This window comes from Oncorhynchus mykiss, chromosome 3 (assembly GCF_013265735.2).
Source record: "Oncorhynchus mykiss isolate Arlee chromosome 3, USDA_OmykA_1.1, whole genome shotgun sequence".
In the NCBI taxonomy this organism is placed as follows: Eukaryota; Metazoa; Chordata; class Actinopteri; order Salmoniformes; family Salmonidae; genus Oncorhynchus; species Oncorhynchus mykiss.
The window spans coordinates 74632328-74651054 of NC_048567.1; the positions used below are offsets into that span (position 1 = coordinate 74632328).

The 18727-nt window shown below is 39.6% G+C and overlaps 1 protein-coding gene across 1 annotated transcript in view; it reads right to left on the bottom strand.

Moving 5' to 3' along the window:
* Positions 1–12887, bottom strand: part of LOC110520585 (norrin) — a 58556-nt gene extending 45669 nt beyond the window's left edge. Inside the window, exon 1 of the mRNA XM_021597976.2 lies at positions 12765–12887. The gene's annotated coding sequence lies outside the window, so the exon portion shown is untranslated. The remainder of the gene's footprint in view (positions 1–12764) is intronic.
* Between the last annotated feature and the right edge of the window lie 5840 nt (positions 12888–18727).

Sequence of the window (18727 nt, forward strand, 5' to 3'; positions counted from 1 at the left end):
GTTATTCCTCTCCCTCCCCCTCCCCACACCATGCCAAATTTACGTCATCGCTTTCTGTTCAATCCCTTCCTCCATTGTTTCACCAGCTTTGAATAAACTAAAGGGCAGATCCTTTAGGGAGGCACACATACACACACACACACTGACAGACCCTTCAAAGTTAAGCCCCTCTCTAAATATATCCCCCTGGTAGAGATAAGACAAACAGTGTGGATTTGAGGCTGGTTTTCAGCCAATGATAGGCAGCCATGTGAGCCAAGCTAAGATAATGTGAGGTTTACAATTGATGAGAGAGAGACAGAGAGAGACACTGCCCACAAAATGAGGTGGAAACTGAGCTGCACTTCCTAACCTCCTGTCCAACGTATGACCATATTAGAGATACATATTTCCCTCAGATTACACAGATCCACAAAGAATTTGAAAACAAATCCAATTTTGATTAACTTCTATATCTACTGGGGGAAATTCCAGTGTTCCATCACAGCAGCAAGATTTGTGACCTGTTGCCACAAGAAAAGGGCAACCAGTGAAAAACAAACACCATTGTAAATACAACCCATATTTATGCTTATTTATTTTCCCTTGTGTTCTTTAACCATTTGTACATTGTTACAACACTGTATATATATATAGTAATGTCTTTACTGTTTTGAAATTTCTGTATGTGTAATGTTTACTGTTCATTTTTATTGTTTATTTCACTTTTGTATATTATCTACCTCACTTGCTTTGGAAATGTTAACACATGTTTCCTATGCCAATAAAGCTCCTTGAATTTAAATTGAATTGAATTGAGAGAGACAGAGACAGAGACAGAGACAGAGACAGAGACAGAGACAGAGACAGAGACAGAGACAGACAGACAGACAGACAGACAGACAGACAGACAGACAGACAGACAGACAGACAGACAGACAGACAGACAGACAGACAGACAGACAGACAGACAGACAAACAGACAGACAGACAGACAGACAGACAGACAGACAGACAGACAGACAGCAAAAAAAGAGACAGACAGCAAAAAAAGATATATACTATTTGACTCACTGGAAAGAATCAACCAAAAAACGAGCATGTTGGAATGCTATCTGGCCCTAAAAAGAGAGTACACAGTGACAGACTACCTGACCACTGTGGCTGTCCCAAAATTAAGAAAATCCATTACTATGACTCAGTAAGCATAGCCTTGCTATTGAGAGAGGCCGCAATAGGCAGACCTGGCTATGTGCCCATTGCCCACAAAATGAGGTGGAAACTGAGCTGCACTTCCTAATCTCCTGCCAAATGTATGACCACATTAGAGATAAATATTTACCTCAGATTACATAGACCCACAAATAATTTGAAAACAAGTCAAACATTGATAAACTCCCATATCTGTTAGGTGAAATACCGCAGTGTGCAATCACAGCAGCAAGATTTGTGGCCCTTTGCCATGAGAATAGGGGTAACCAGTGAAGCACAAACAGCATTGTAAATGCCACCAATAATTATCTGTTTATTTATCTTCCCCTACTATTCATACAACAACTATTTGCACATTGCTAAAACAGTCTACTGATAATATAGATGATAATATAACACTTGAAATGTCTTTATCTTTTTGAAACCTTTTTGAGTACGTGTTTACTTTAAAATTCGAATCGTTTTTTTAAATGTTGTTCTGTGTCTTCTCACTTTTGTTTATTGTTTATTTCACTTGCTTTGGTAATTTCTCTCTATTTTCTTTCTTTCTTTCTCTGTCTCGGAGGACCTGAGCCCTAGGACCATGCCTCAGGACTACCTGGCCTGATGACGCCTTGCTGTCCCCAGTCCACCTGGCCGTGCTGCTGCTCCAGTTTCAACTGTTCTGCCTGTGGCTATGGAACCTTGACCTGTTCACCGGGTGTGCTACCTGTCCCAGACCTGCTGTTTTCAACTCTCTAGAGACAGCAGGAGCGGTAGAGATACTCTCAATGATCGGCTATGAAAAGCCAACTGACATTTACTAATGAGGTGCTGACCTGTTGCACCCTCGACAACCACTGTGATTATTATTATTTGACCCTGCTGGTCATCTATGAATGTTTGAACATCTTGGCCATGTTCTGTTATAATCTCCACCCTGCACAGCCAGAAGAGGACTGGCCACTCCTCATAGCCTGGTTCCTCTCTAGGTTTCTTCCTGGGTTCTGGCCTTTCTAGGGAGTTTTTCTTAGCCACCGTGCTTCTACACCTGCATTGCTTGCTGTTTGGGGTTTTAGGCTGGGTTTCTGTACAGCACTTTGTGACATCAGCTGATGTAAGAAGGGCTTAATAAATACAGTGCCTTGCGAAAGTATTCGGCCCCCTTGAACTTTGCGACCTTTTGCCACATTTCAGGCTTCAAACATAAAGATATAAAATTGTATTTTTTGTGAAGAATCAACAACATGTGGGACACAATCATGAAGTGGAACGACATTTATTGGATATTTCAAACTCTTTTAACAAATCAAAAACTGAAAAATTGGGCGTGCAAAATTACATTTTTATATCTTTATGTTTGAAGCCTGAAATGTGGCAAAAGGTCGCAAAGTTCAAGGGGGCCGAATACTTTCGCAAGGCACTGTACATTTGATTGAATGGAGACCCATGTTTGCCATGTCAATAAAATCACTTTGAATCTAATTGAATTGAGAGAAAGAAAGAGAGAGAGACACACACATATTTCTCTAAGATTACACAGACCCACAAAGAATTCGAAATCAAATACAATTTTGATCAACTTCCATATCTACTGGGTGAAATACCACAGTGTGCCATCACAGCAGTAAGATTTGTGACCTGTTGCCACAAGAAAAGGGAAACCAGTGAAGAACAAACACCATTGTAAATGAAACCTATATTTATGTTTATTTATTTTCCTTTTGTACTTTAACTATTTGCACATTGTTACTACACTGTATATATACATAACATGACATTTTAAATGTTTCTATTCGTTTGAACTTCTATGAGTGTAATGTTTACTGTTTATTTTGGATTGTCTATTTCACTGTTTTTTATTATCTATTTCACTTGCTTTGGCAGTGTAAACATACAGTACAGGTCAAACGTTTGGACACACCTACTCATTCAAGGGTTTTTCTTTATTTTTAATATTTTCTATAATGTAAAATAATAGTGAAGACATAAAAACTATGAAAGAACACATATGGAATCATGTACTAACCAAATAAAACAAATCTACATATATTTTAGATTTTAGGTTCTTCAAAGTAGCCACCCTTTGCCTTGATGACAGCTTTGCACACTTTCCCTCAACCAGCTTCACCTGGAATGCTTTTCCAACAGTCTTGAAGGAGTTACCACATATGCTGAGCACTTGTTGGCTGCTTTTCCTTCACTCTGCGGTCCAACTCATCCCAAACCATCTCAATTGGGTTGAGGTCGGGTGATTGTGGAGGCTAGGTCATCTGATGCAGCACTCCATCACTCTCCTTCTTGGTCAAATAGCCCTTACACAGCCTGGAGGTGTGTTAGGTTATTGTCTTGTTGAAAAACAAATGATAATCCCACTAAGAGCAAACCAGATGGGATGGCGTATCTGTCACGCCCTGGTCATAGAGAGGCTTTTATTCTCTTTTTTGGTTAGGGTGTGACTAGGGTGGGCATTCTAGTTTCTTTATTTCTATCTTTTCTATTTCTTTGTGTTTGGCAGGGTGTGGTTCTCAATCAGAGGCAGCTGTCTATCATTGTCTCTGATTGAGAATCATACTTAGGCAGCCTTTTCCCCACCTGGGTTTGTGGGTAGTTGTTTTCTGTTTTGTGTCTGCACCAGACAGAACTGTTTCGTTTGGGTCCACTTTGTTGTTTTGTGTCAGTGTTCAGTTTGAATAAATTATCATGAACACGTACCACGCTGCTTTGGTCCTCTTCTTCAGACGAGCGTGACATTAATGCTGCAGAATGCTGTGGTAGCCATGTTGGTTAAGTGTGCCTTCAATTCTAAATAAATCACAGACGGCGTCACCAGCAAAGCACCCCCACACCATCACACCTCTTCCATGCTTCATGGTGGGAACCACACATGCAGAGATCATCTGTTCACCTACTCTGCGTCTCACCAAGACATGGTGGTTGAAGCCAAAAACCTCAAATTTAGACTCATCAGTCCAAAGGACAGATTTCCACCATTCTAATGTCCATTGCTAGTGTTTCTTGGCCCAAGCAATTCTTTTCTTTATATTGGTGTCCTTTAGTAGTGGTTTATTTGCAGAAATTCAACCTTGAAAGCCTGATTCAAAATCAAAGTTTATTTGTCACGTGCGCCGAATACAACAGCTGAGACAGTGAGATGCTTACTTACAGGCTCTAACCAATAGTGCGAAAAAAAACGTGTGTGTGTGTGTGTGTGTGTAGCTAAGTAAAGAAATAAAACAACTGTAAAAAGATATTTGAAAATAACAGTAGCAAGGCTATTTACAGACACCGGTTAGTCAGGCTGATTGAGGTAGTATGTACATGTAGGTATCGTTAAAGTGACTATGCACATATGATAAACAGAGAGTAGCAGTAGCGTAAAAAGAGGAGTTGGCGGGTGATGGGACACAATGCAGATAGCCCGGTTAGCCAATGTGCGGGAGCACTGGTTGGTCGGGCCAATTTAGGTAGTATGTACATGAATGTATAGTTAAAGTGACTATGCATATGAGATAAACAGAGAGTAGCAGCAGTGTAAAAGAGGGCTTGGGGGGGTACACAATGCAAATAGTCCGGGTAGCCATTTGATTACCTGTTCAGGAGTCTTATGGCTTGGGGGTAACAACTGTTGAGAAGCCTTTTTGTCCTAGACTTGGCCTTCCGGTACCGCTTACCGTGAGAGAAAAGTCTATGACTAGGGTGGCTTGGGTCTTTGACAATTTTTAGGGCGTTCCTCTGACACCGCCTGGTGTAGAGGTCCTGGATGGCAGGCAGCTTTGTCCCAGTGATGTACTGGGCCATACGCACTACCCTCTGAAGTGCCTTGCGGGCGGAGGCCGAGCAATTGCCGTACCAGGCAGTGATGTTGCAGCTGTAGGATCTCAGGACCCATTCCAAATCTTTTTAGTTTCCTGAGGGGGAATAGGCTTTGTCATGTCCTTTTCACAACTGTCTTGGTGTGTTTGGGCCATTCTAGTTTGTTGGTGATGTGGACACCAAGGAACTTGAAGCTCTCAACCTGCTCCACTACAGCCCCGTCGATGATGGAGGCGTGCTCGGTGCTCCTTTTCCTGTAGTCCACAATCATCTCCTTAGTCTTGGTTACGTTGAGGGATAGGTTGTTATTCTGTCACCACCCAGCCAGGTCTGACCTCCTCCCTATAGGCTGTCTCGTCATTGTCGGTGATCAGGCCTACCACTGTTGTGTCGTCTGCAAACTTAATGATGGTGTTGGAGTCGTGCCTGGCCATGCAGTCGTGGGTGAACAGGGAGTACAGGAGGGGACTAAGCACACACCCCTGGGGAGCTCCAGTGTTGAGGATCAGCGTGCAGTTCATGCAGTCTCCTCTGAACAGTTGATGTTGAAATGTGTCTGTTACTTGAATTCTGTGAAGCATTTATCTGGGCTGCAATTTCTGAGGCTGGTAACTCTAATGAACTTATCCTCTGCAACAGAGGTAACTCTTTTGCGACTGCACTTCAAAGTTCTTGAAATGTTCCGTATTGACTTACCTTCTTGTCTTAAAGTAATGATTGAGTGTTGTTTCTCTTTGCCTATTTGAGCTGTTCTTGGTCTTTCCACAAATTAACTTTTAACAAGACACACCTGTTCATTGAAATGCATTCCAGGTGACTACTTCATGAAGCTGTTTGAGAGAATGTCAAGAGTGTGCAAAGCTGTCATCAAGGCAAATGGTGGCTACTTTGAAGAATCTCAAATATAAAATATATTTTGATTTGTTTAACACTTTTTTGGTTACTACATGATTTCATGTGTTATTTCATAGTTGTTATGTCTTCACTATTATTCTACAATGTAGAAAATATCAAAATAAATAAAAACCCTTGAATGAGTAGGTGTGTCCAAATGTTTTACTTGTACTGTATGTTTCCCATGCCAATAAAGCCCTTTGAATTGAGAAAGAAATAGAGGGAGAGAGAGAGCCAGAGAGAGAAAAAAAGAGAGAGTGAGAGCGAGAGAGAGAGAGAGTGACTGACCTGCAAGTCTGCAAGCTCTATGTGTGGACAAGAGGAATACCTACAGTTGAAGTCAGAAGTTTACATACAGCTCATACAGCTCATCTGTTAATAGCCCATCCAATCTACCTCATCCCCATACTGTATATATTTATTTATCTTGTTCCTTTGCACCCCAGTATCTCAACTTGCACATTCATCGTCTGTACATTCTACCATTCCAGTGTTTAATTGCTATATTGTAATTACTTCGCCACCATGGCCTATTTTTTGCCTTACCTCTTTTATCCTACCTCATTTGCACACACTGTATATATATTTCTCTACTGTATTATTGACTGTATGTTTGTTTATTCTATGTGTAACTCTGTGTTGTTGTATGTGTCAAACTGCTTTGCTTTATCTTGGCCAGGTCGCGAACTTGTTCTCAACTAGCCTACCTGGTTAAATAAAGGTGAAATAAGAAATAAAATACCAATTTGATAGTGGCAGACCATATTTCGATATTGTACACAGTGGCAGTCAACGGAGAGCTAAGGTGCTGCATTGAATTATAACCATGTGATGAGAAACCTTCCCTCTAGCTTTTGTCAAGGCTTCAGATGTCAGGACATTAGTTCTCAGGGTTCAGTTTATCAGGAAGTGTATTGTAGATGTTGTACCCACTGTGAGTATTAAAACCTACCATAAACAGAAACCGTGGATAGATGGCAGCATTCGCCTAAAACTGAGGGTGCGTACCACTATGTGTATGAATATGAATATGAATATGGAAGAATACAAACAGTGTAGTTATTCCCTCCGTAAGTCAATCAAACAGGCAAAACGTCAGTATAGAGACAAAGTGGAGTTGCAAGTCATCGGCTCAGACTTTGAGACGTATGTGGCAGGGTCTACAGACAATCACGGACTACGAAGGGAAAACCAGCCACGTCGAGGACACCGACGTCTTGCTTCTGGACAAGCTAATCACCATCTTCGCCCGCTTTGTGGATATCACATTGCCACCGACATGGCCCGCTACCAAGGACTGTGGGCTCTCCTTCTCCGTGGCTGACGTGAGTCAGACATTGAAAGCGTGTTAACCCTCGCAAGGCAGCTGGCCCAGGAGACATCCCTAGCAGTGTCCTCAGAGCATGCGCAGACTGGAGTGTTTACGGACATATTAAATCTCTCCCTAACCCAGTCTACTGTCCCCACATGCTTCAAGATGTCCATCATTGTTCCTGTACACAATAAATCAAATGACTAAATGACTAAATGACTAAATGACTAAATGACTAAATGACTAAATGACTTTCATCCCGTAGCACTCATTTTTGTCATCATGAAGTGCTTTGAGAGACTAGTCAATGATCATATCACCTTTACCTTACCTGTCACCCTAGACCCACAATTTGCTTGACGCCCCGATAGATCCACACCGCCCTATCCCATCTGGACAAGAGGAATACCTACAGTTGAAGTCAGAAGTTTACATACAGCTAAGCCAAATACATTTAAACTCAGTTTTTCACAATTCCATACATTTAATCTTAATAAGTAAAAATTCCCTGTATTAAGTCAGTTAGGCTCACCACTTTATTTTAAGAATGTGAAATTTACTGTGCCTGCAGTGTGTTCATTAGAATGAATTTACTGTGCCTGCAGTGTGTTCATTAGAATGAATTTACTGTGTCTGCAGTGTGGTCATTAGAATGAATTTACTGTGCCTGCAGTGTGTTCATTAGAATGAATTTACTGTGTCTGCAGTGTGTTCATTAGAATTAATTTACTGTGCCTGCAGTGTGGTCATTAGAATAAATTTACTGTGCCCGCAGTGTGGTCATTAGAATTAATTTACTGTGCCTGCAGTGTGGTCATTAGAATGAATTTACTGTGTCTGCAGTGTGGTCATTAGAATTAATTTACTGTGCCTGCAGTGTGGTCATTAGAATTAATTTACTGTGTCTGCAGTGTGGTCATTAGAATGAATTTACTGTGCCTGCAGTGTGTTCATTAGAATGAATTTACTGTGTCTGCAGTGTGTTCATTAGAATGAATTTACTGTGTCTGCAGTGTGTTCATTAGAATGAATTTACTGTGCCTGCAGTGTGTTCATTAGAATTAATTTACTGTGTCTGCAGTGTGGTCATTAGAATGAATTTACTGTGCCCGCAGTGTGGTCATTAGAATGAATTTACTGTGTCTGCAGTGTGTTCATTAGAATTAATTTACTGTGCCTGCAGTGTGTTCATTAGAATGAATTTACTGTGCCCGCAGTGTGGTCATTAGAATGAATTTACTGTGCATGCAGTGTGTTCATTAGTCAAAGGCACGTTCCTGCTACAGTGAGACAGAATCATCAGACTAGTTCACCAGACTAGTTCACCAGACTAGCTCATCAGACTAGTTCACCAGACTAGTTCATCAGACTAGTTCATCAGACTAGTTCACCAGACTAGTTCACCAGACTAGTTCATCAGACTAGTTCACCAGACTAGTTCACCAGACTAGTTCATCAGATTAGTTCACCAGACTAGCTCATCAGACTAGTTCACCAGACTAGTTCATCAGACTAGTTCATCAGACTAGTTCATTAGACTAGTTCACCAGACTAGTTCACCAGACTAGTTCATCAGACTAGTTCATCAGACTAGTTCATCAGACTAGTTCACCAGATTAGTTCATCAGACTAGTTCATGCGACTAGTTCACCAGACTAGTTCATCAGACTAGTTCATCAGACTAGTTCATCAAACTAGTTCACCAGACTAGTTCATCCGACTAGTTCACCAGATTAGTTCACCAGACTAGTTCACCAGACTAGTTCATCAGATTAGTTCATCAGACTAGTTCATCCGACTAGTTCACCAGACTAGTTCATCAGACTAGTTCACCAGCAAACTGGCCATCTGAGTTTCACCACGGTCCAAATAAATGGACGTACACACTGGTAGATAGAAACACACTGGTAGATAGAAACACACTGGTAGATAGAAACACACTGGTAGATAGAAACACACTGGTAGATAGAAACACACACTGGTAGATAGAAACACACACTGGTAGATAGAAACACACACTGGTAGATAGAAACACACACTGGTAGATAGAAACACACTGGTAGATAGAAACACACTGGTAGATAGAAACACACTGGTAGATAGAAACACACTGGTAGATAGAAACACACTGGTAGATAGAAACACACTGGTAGATAGAAACACACTGGTAGATAGAAACACACTGGTAGATAGAAACACACTGGTAGATAGAAACACACACTGGTAGATAGAAACACACTGGTAGATAGAAACACACACTGGTAGATAGAAACACACTGGTAGATAGAAACACACTGGTAGATAGAAACACACTGGTAGATAGAAACACACTGGTAGATAGAAACACACTGGTAGATAGAAACACACACTGGTAGATAGAAACACACTGGTAGATAGAAACACACACTGGTAGATAGAAACACACTGGTAGATAGAAACACACTGGTAGATAGAAACACACACTGGTGTGTGATGGTGAGAGAACAATCCCCACATAGATGGATAGACACACACACACCTGGATTGGTCTGACTACACATGTTTCTGGAGACGTGTTTGACACTTCAAACACACCTCCTCTCCTCCTACTCCTCTCCAAACAATTCAAGAACAGTCTTTTCACACCAGCAGAACACACACAATGAGCATGAGGTGTTTCTCAGCTGGTATCATTGGCTTCGACTGAAGTGAGATGTCTGGATGGAAGTGTGCGTTACTTACTCTGTTTCTTTCTCTCTGTCCCTCTCTCTAGCCATCAATCTTTCTCTCTCTCTCTATCCAGCAATCTTTCTCTCTCTCTATCCATCAATCTTTCTCTCTCTCTATCCAGCAATCTGTCTCTCTTCTCTACCGGTGTCCCATTGTAGCTGTCATCATCGCCACTCAGCATGAGGCCATAACCCCAGTACTAACGCTGCACACATACACACCCACACAGACCCACACTCACACTGACACACACACACCGCGAAAGCCATGTCCCTAGGCTACATCATTCAGACACAACAGACCTCACCTCATAAATCCTCTCACCCCCCCACATAAATATTGATTTATTCTTAATTGCATTCCTTTACTTTAGATATGTGTGTATTGTTGTGAAATTGTTAGATTATTGCTTGTTAGAATTAACTGCACTGTTGGAGCTAGAAACAGAGGCATTTCTCTACACCCGCAATAACATCTGTTAAACACATATCTGTGACCAATAAAATGGGATTTTATTTGAAATTTTGATACTCCCACATAAACACACAAACTGCCTTCACACAACAACCTAATAAAATGTCATTTTGTTTCTGTCTGTCTCCTCTCTGTGTCTTCCTCATCAGCGTGCACACACACACACACACACGCACACACACACGCACAGACACACACACACACACACCGTTCTATGAGCCAGGGGGTGTAATTAATGTGGACTGATTTGACATCATAACACAGCAGCATAATTCTTGTCACACTGACAGTAACAATGTTCTTACGGCTATTATGAATAAGATATTTGGCAATACAAGCAGCCATGGTCACGGTCACACACACACACACACACACACACACACACACCACTTCATACAAATGTTCACATAAACACCTTCCAGTTCTGTGTGTCTGCGCTGTGGTCACACTGATTTATATATCTACCTTCAGCAACACATATGGTGAGTAATGTAATAGCTCCAACAACATTACATAGAGTAATGTAATAGCTCCAACAACATTACATAGCTACATGTATTACTCTATCTATCCATGTCTATGGTTGTACGATAGCACATACCAGTATGTCATCATCACAGTCCTTAAAGGCTAAATCTGTTTCTGATTTCTGATCATTTTAATAGTTCATATTATATATATATATATATATATATATATATATATATATATATATATATATGGCAGGGTCTACAGGGTCTATATATATATATATATATATATATATATATATATACTATTGATACTCAAAGAATTGAACTTATCAGTACCCAAAATGTAGAGCTTAATTTATTGTAATAAGTATTTGGAAACAAACAATGTGTTTGTTTCAAAACTTTTCATGTATTGTCAGTTGATGCATCCAGCCTCATCCCTCAGCTTACCAAACAAAGTGGCAGGGTCAGGCTGTTGAAATGTGTGCTTTTAACCAGAACAGTGCCTGGGCACATACTGAGGCTAGAAATACCACCGCGGAGTCAGGAGATACCTGATGACTGTGGCTGAATGACTACACAATGAGCTGACACAACCAGGCAGGACCAATGCCTCAACCATCCTCTAATGGCTTTAAAAAAATACCTGTATTAATCTACCTATTGATGGAAGGAATGACATTACTGTTGATATATTTGTCTGTATAGTACATAAGATAAGGCAACCATTACCCATTTAGTGTGCACATTAATTGGTTACCCGGTAAAATACCTTTTGATGGAAAATATGATATTTGTCTATGTTATTCTATTCTATGTTATTATATTCTATGTTCTATGTTATTCTATTCTATGTTCTATGTTATTCTATTCTATGGTCTATGTTATTCTATTCTATGTTCTATGTTATTCTATGTTATTCTGTCTATGTTATTCTATTCTATGTTCTATTCTATGTTCTATGTTATTCTATTCTATGTTCTATGTTATTCTATTCTATGTTCTATGTTATTCTATTCTATGTTCTATGTTATTCTATTCTATGTTCTATGTTATTCTATTCTATGTTCTATGTTATTCTATTCTATGTTCTATGTTATTCTATGTTATTCTATTCTATGTTCTATGTTATTCTATGTTATTCTGTCTATGTTATTCTATTCTATGTTCTATGTTATTCCATGTTATTCTGTCTATGTTATTCTATTCTATGTTCTATGTTATTCTATTCTATGTTCTATGTTATTCTATGTTATTCTGTCTATGTTATTCTATTCTATGTTCTATGTTATTCTATTCTATGTTCTATGTTATTCTATGTTATTCTGTCTATGTTATTCTATGTTCTATGTTATTCTATGTTATTCTGTCTGTTATTCTATTCTATGTTCTATGTTATTCTATGTTATTCTATTCTATGTTCTATGTTATTCTATTCTATGTTCTATGTTATTCTATGTTATTCTGTCTATGTTATTCTATTCTATGTTCTATGTTATTCTATTCTATGTTCTATGTTATTCTATGTTATTCTATTCTATGGTCTATGTTATTCTGTCTATGTTATTCTATTCTATTCTATGTTCTATGTTATTCTATGTTATTCTGTCTATGTTATTCTATGTTATTCTGTCTATGTTATTCTATTCTATTCTATTCTATTCTATGTTCTATGTTATTCTGTCTATGTGTGCAGGAAATAGCAAACTGGAGCCCTAATGCTGTAAACCACAGCATTAACCTACATTCAGTTTGAACATGACAGTCTGCTAATGTACCCCATAAATGCCAGTTATGATGGAATAACTGCTGAGGACACCCAGTGATCGTGAGTATCAAATCCAGAGAAGGTGCACTGATCCTGGGTTGAGAGTGAGAGGAGCCCTGGGTCACCTCCAGATCTCTGGTGGTCTTACCTTCAACCCGCCACCGTAGACAGGAAGACAGGAATATCCAACAGCTGCTGCTGATCCGACACAGCCAGTAGAGTCTCCTCTTCCTTCTACAATAGCTTTTCAATCCCTCTGTCCCCTATTTCACTTACTTCGCCACCACAGCCTATTTATTGCCTTACCTCCCTTATCCTACCTCATTTGCACACACTGTATATATACTTTTTTCTACTGTATTATTGACTATGTTTGTTTATTCCATGTGTAACTCTGTTGTTGTATGTGTCGCACTGCTTTGCTATAGAACATAGAATAGAATAACATAGAATAACATAGAACATAGAATAGAATAACATAGAACATAGAATAGAATAACATAGAACATAGAATAGAATAACATAGAACATAGAATAGAATAACATAGAACATAGAATAGAATAACATAGAACATAGAATAGAATAACATAGAACATAGAATAGAACATAGAATAGAATAACATAGACAGAATAACATAGAATAACATAGAACATAGAATAGAATAACATAGACCATAGAATAGAATAACATAGAACATAGAATAGAATAACATAGAACATAGAATATAATAACATAGAATAGAATAACATAGACAAATATCATATTTTCCATCAAAAGGTATTTTACCGGGTAACCAATTAATGTGCACACTAAATGGGTAATGGTTGCCTTATCTTATGTACTATACAGACAAATATATCAACAGTAATGTCATTCCTTCCATCAATAGGTAGATTAATACAGGTATTTTTTTAAAGCCATTAGAGGATGGTTGAGGCATTGGTCCTGCCTGGTTGTGTCAGCTCATTGTGTAGTCATTCAGCCACAGTCATCAGGTATCTCCTGACTCCGCGGTGGTATTTCTAGCCTCAGTATGTGCCCAGGCACTGTTCTGGTTAAAAGCACACATTTCAACAGCCTGACCCTGCCACTTTGTTTGGTAAGCTGAGGGATGAGGCTGGATGCATCAACTGACAATACATGAAAAGTTTTGAAACAAACACATTGTTTGTTTCCAAATACTTATTACAATAAATTAAGCTCTACATTTTGGGTACTGATAAGTTCAATTCTTTGAGTATCAATAGTATATATATATATATATATATATATATATATATAGACCCTGTAGACCCTGCCATATATATATATATATATATATATATATATATATATATATATATATATAATATGAACTATTAAAATGATCAGAAATCAGAAACAGATTTAGCCTTTAAGGACTGTGATGATGACATACTGGTATGTGCTATCGTACAACCATAGACATGGATAGATAGAGTAATACATGTAGCTATGTAATGTTGTTGGAGCTATTACATTACTCTATGTAATGTTGTTGGAGCTATTACATTACTCACCATATGTGTTGCTGAAGGTAGATATATAAATCAGTGTGACCACAGCGCAGACACACAGAACTGGAAGGTGTTTATGTGAACATTTGTATGAAGTGGTGTGTGTGTGTGTGTGTGTGTGTGTGTGTGTGACCGTGACCATGGCTGCTTGTATTGCCAAATATCTTATTCATAATAGCCGTAAGAACATTGTTACTGTCAGTGTGACAAGAATTATGCTGCTGTGTTATGATGTCAAATCAGTCCACATTAATTACACCCCCTGGCTCATAGAACGGTGTGTGTGTGTGTGTGTCTGTGCGTGTGTGTGTGCGTGTGTGTGTGTGTGTGTGCACGCTGATGAGGAAGACACAGAGAGGAGACAGACAGAAACAAAATGACATTTTATTAGGTTGTTGTGTGAAGGCAGTTTGTGTGTTTATGTGGGAGTATCAAAATTTCAAATAAAATCCCATTTTATTGGTCACAGATATGTGTTTAACAGATGTTATTGCGGGTGTAGAGAAATGCCTCTGTTTCTAGCTCCAACAGTGCAGTTAATTCTAACAAGCAATAATCTAACAATTTCACAACAATACACACATATCTAAAGTAAAGGAATGCAATTAAGAATAAATCAATATTTATGTGGGGGGGTGAGAGGATTTATGAGGTGAGGTCTGTTGTGTCTGAATGATGTAGCCTAGGGACATGGCTTTCGCGGTGTGTGTGTGTCAGTGTGAGTGTGGGTCTGTGTGGGTGTGTATGTGTGCAGCGTTAGTACTGGGGTTATGGCCTCATGCTGAGTGGCGATGATGACAGCTACAATGGGACACCGGTAGAGAAGAGAGACAGATTGCTGGATAGAGAGAGAGAAAGATTGATGGATAGAGAGAGAGAAAGATTGCTGGATAGAGAGAGAGAGAAAGATTGATGGCTAGAGAGAGGGACAGAGAGAAAGAAACAGAGTAAGTAACGCACACTTCCATCCAGACATCTCACTTCAGTCGAAGCCAATGATACCAGCTGAGAAACACCTCATGCTCATTGTGTGTGTTCTGCTGGTGTGAAAAGACTGTTCTTGAATTGTTTGGAGAGGAGTAGGAGGAGAGGAGGTGTGTTTGAAGTGTCAAACACGTCTCCAGAAACATGTGTAGTCAGACCAATCCAGGTGTGTGTGTGTCTATCCATCTATGTGGGGATTGTTCTCTCACCATCACACACCAGTGTGTGTTTCTATCTACCAGTGTGTTTCTATCTACCAGTGTGTTTCTATCTACCAGTGTGTGTTTCTATCTACCAGTGTGTTTCTATCTACCAGTGTGTGTTTCTATCTACCAGTGTGTTTCTATCTACCAGTGTGTTTCTATCTACCAGTGTGTTTCTATCTACCAGTGTGTTTCTATCTACCAGTGTGTTTCTATCTACCAGTGTGTGTTTCTATCTACCAGTGTGTTTCTATCTACCAGTGTGTGTTTCTATCTACCAGTGTGTTTCTATCTACCAGTGTGTTTCTATCTACCAGTGTGTTTCTATCTACCAGTGTGTTTCTATCTACCAGTGTGTTTCTATCTACCAGTGTGTTTCTATCTACCAGTGTGTTTCTATCTACCAGTGTGTTTCTATCTACCAGTGTGTTTCTATCTACCAGTGTGTGTTTCTATCTACCAGTGTGTGTTTCTATCTACCAGTGTGTGTTTCTATCTACCAGTGTGTGTTTCTATCTACCAGTGTGTTTCTATCTACCAGTGTGTTTCTATCTACCAGTGTGTTTCTATCTACCAGTGTGTTTCTATCTACCAGTGTGTACGTCCATTTATTTGGACCGTGGTGAAACTCAGATGGCCAGTTTGCTGGTGAACTAGTCTGATGAACTAGTCTGGTGAACTAGTCGGATGAACTAGTCTGATGAACTAATCTGATGAACTAGTCTGGTGAACTAGTCTGGTGAACTAATCTGGTGAACTAGTCGGATGAACTAGTCTGGTGAACTAGTTTGATGAACTAGTCTGATGAACTAGTCTGATGAACTAGTCTGGTGAACTAGTCGCATGAACTAGTCTGATGAACTAATCTGGTGAACTAGTCTGATGAACTAGTCTGATGAACTAGTCTGATGAACTAGTCTGGTGAACTAGTCTGGTGAACTAGTCTAATGAACTAGTCTGATGAACTAGTCTGATGAACTAGTCTGGTGAACTAGTCTGATGAGCTAGTCTGGTGAACTAATCTGATGAACTAGTCTGGTGAACTAGTCTGGTGAACTAGTCTGATGAACTAGTCTGGTGAACTAGTCTGGTGAACTAGTCTGATGAACTAGTCTGATGAACTAGTCTGGTGAACTAGTCTGATGAGCTAGTCTGGTGAACTAGTCTGGTGAACTAGTCTGATGATTCTGTCTCACTGTAGCAGGAACGTGCCTTTGACTAATGAACACACTGCATGCACAGTAAATTCATTCTAATGACCACACTGCGGGCACAGTAAATTCATTCTAATGAACACACTGCAGGCACAGTAAATTAATTCTAATGAACACACTGCAGACACAGTAAATTCATTCTAATGACCACACTGCGGGCACAGTAAATTCATTCTAATGACCACACTGCAGACACAGTAAATTAATTCTAATGAACACACTGCAGGCACAGTAAATTCATTCTAATGAACACACTGCAGACACAGTAAATTCATTCTAATGAACACACTGCAGACACAGTAAATTCATTCTAATGAACACACTGCAGGCACAGTAAATTCATTCTAATGACCACACTGCAGACACAGTAAATTAATTCTAATGACCACACTGCAGGCACAGTAAATTAATTCTAATGACCACACTGCAGACACAGTAAATTCATTCTAATGACCACACTGCAGGCACAGTAAATTAATTCTAATGACCACACTGCGGGCACAGTAAATTTATTCTAATGACCACACTGCAGGCACAGTAAATTAATTCTAATGAACACACTGCAGACACAGTAAATTCATTCTAATGAACACACTGCAGGCACAGTAAATTCATTCTAATGACCACACTGCAGACACAGTAAATTCATTCTAATGAACACACTGCAGGCACAGTAAATTCATTCTAATGAACACACTGCAGGCACAGTAAATTTCACATTCTTAAAATAAAGTGGTGAGCCTAACTGACTTAATACAGGGAATTTTTACTTATTAAGATTAAATGTATGGAATTGTGAAAAACTGAGTTTAAATGTATTTGGCTTAGCTGTATGTAAACTTCTGACTTCAACTGTAGGTATTCCTCTTGTCCAGATGGGATAGGGCGGTGTGGATCTATCGGGGCGTCAAGCAAATTGTGGGTCTAGGGTGACAGGTAAGGTAAAGGTGATATGATCATTGACTAGTCTCTCAAAGCACTTCATGATGACAAAAATGAGTGCTACGGGATGAAAGTCATTTAGTCATTTAGTCATTTAGTCATTTAGTCATTTAGTCATTTAGTCATTTGATTTATTGTGTACAGGAACAATGATGGACATCTTGAAGCATGTGGGGACAGTAGACTGGGTTAGGGAGAGATTTAATATGTCCGTAAACACTCCAGTCTGCGCATGCTCTGAGGACACTGCTAGGGATGTCTCCTGGGCCAGCTGCCTTGCGAGGGTTAACACGCTTTCAATGTCTGACTCACGTCAGCCACGGAGAAGGAGAGCCCACAGTCCTTGGTAGCGGGCCATGTCGGTGGCAATGTGATATCCACAAAGCGGGCGAAGATGGTGATTAGCTTGTCCAGAAGCAAGACGTCGGTGTCCTCGACGTGGCTGGTTTTCCCTTCGTAGTCCGTGATTGTCTGTAGACCCTGCCACATACGTCTCAAAGTCTGAGCCGATGACTTGCAACTCCACTTTGTCTCTATACTGACGTTTTGCCTGTTTGATTGACTTACGGAGGGAATAACTACACTGTTTGTATTCTTCCATATTCATATTCATATTCATACACATAGTGGTACGCACCCTCAGTTTTAGGCGAATGCTGCCATCTATCCACGGTTTCTGTTTATGGTAGGTTTTAATACTCACAGTGGGTACAACATCTACAATACACTTCCTGATAAACTGAACCCTGAGAACTAATGTCCTGACATCTGAAGCCTTGACAAAAGCTAGAGGGAAGGTTTCTCATCACATGGTTATAATTCAATGCAGCACCTTAGCTCTCCGTTGACTGCCACTGTGTACAATATCGAAATATGGTCTGCCACTATCAAATTGGTATTTTATTTCTTATTTCACCTTTATTTAACCAGGTAGGCTAGTTGAGAACAAGTTCGCGACCTGGCCAAGATAAAGCAAAGCAGTTTGACACATACAACAACACAGAGTTACACATAGAATAAACAAACATACAGTCAATAATACAGTAGAGAAATATATATACAGTGTGTGCAAATGAGGTAGGATAAAAGAGGTAAGGCAAAAAATAGGCCATGGTGGCGAAGTAATTACAATATAGCAATTAAACACTGGAATGGTAGAATGTACAGACGATGAATGTGCAAGTTGAGATACTGGGGTGCAAAGGAACAAGATAAATAAATATATACAGTA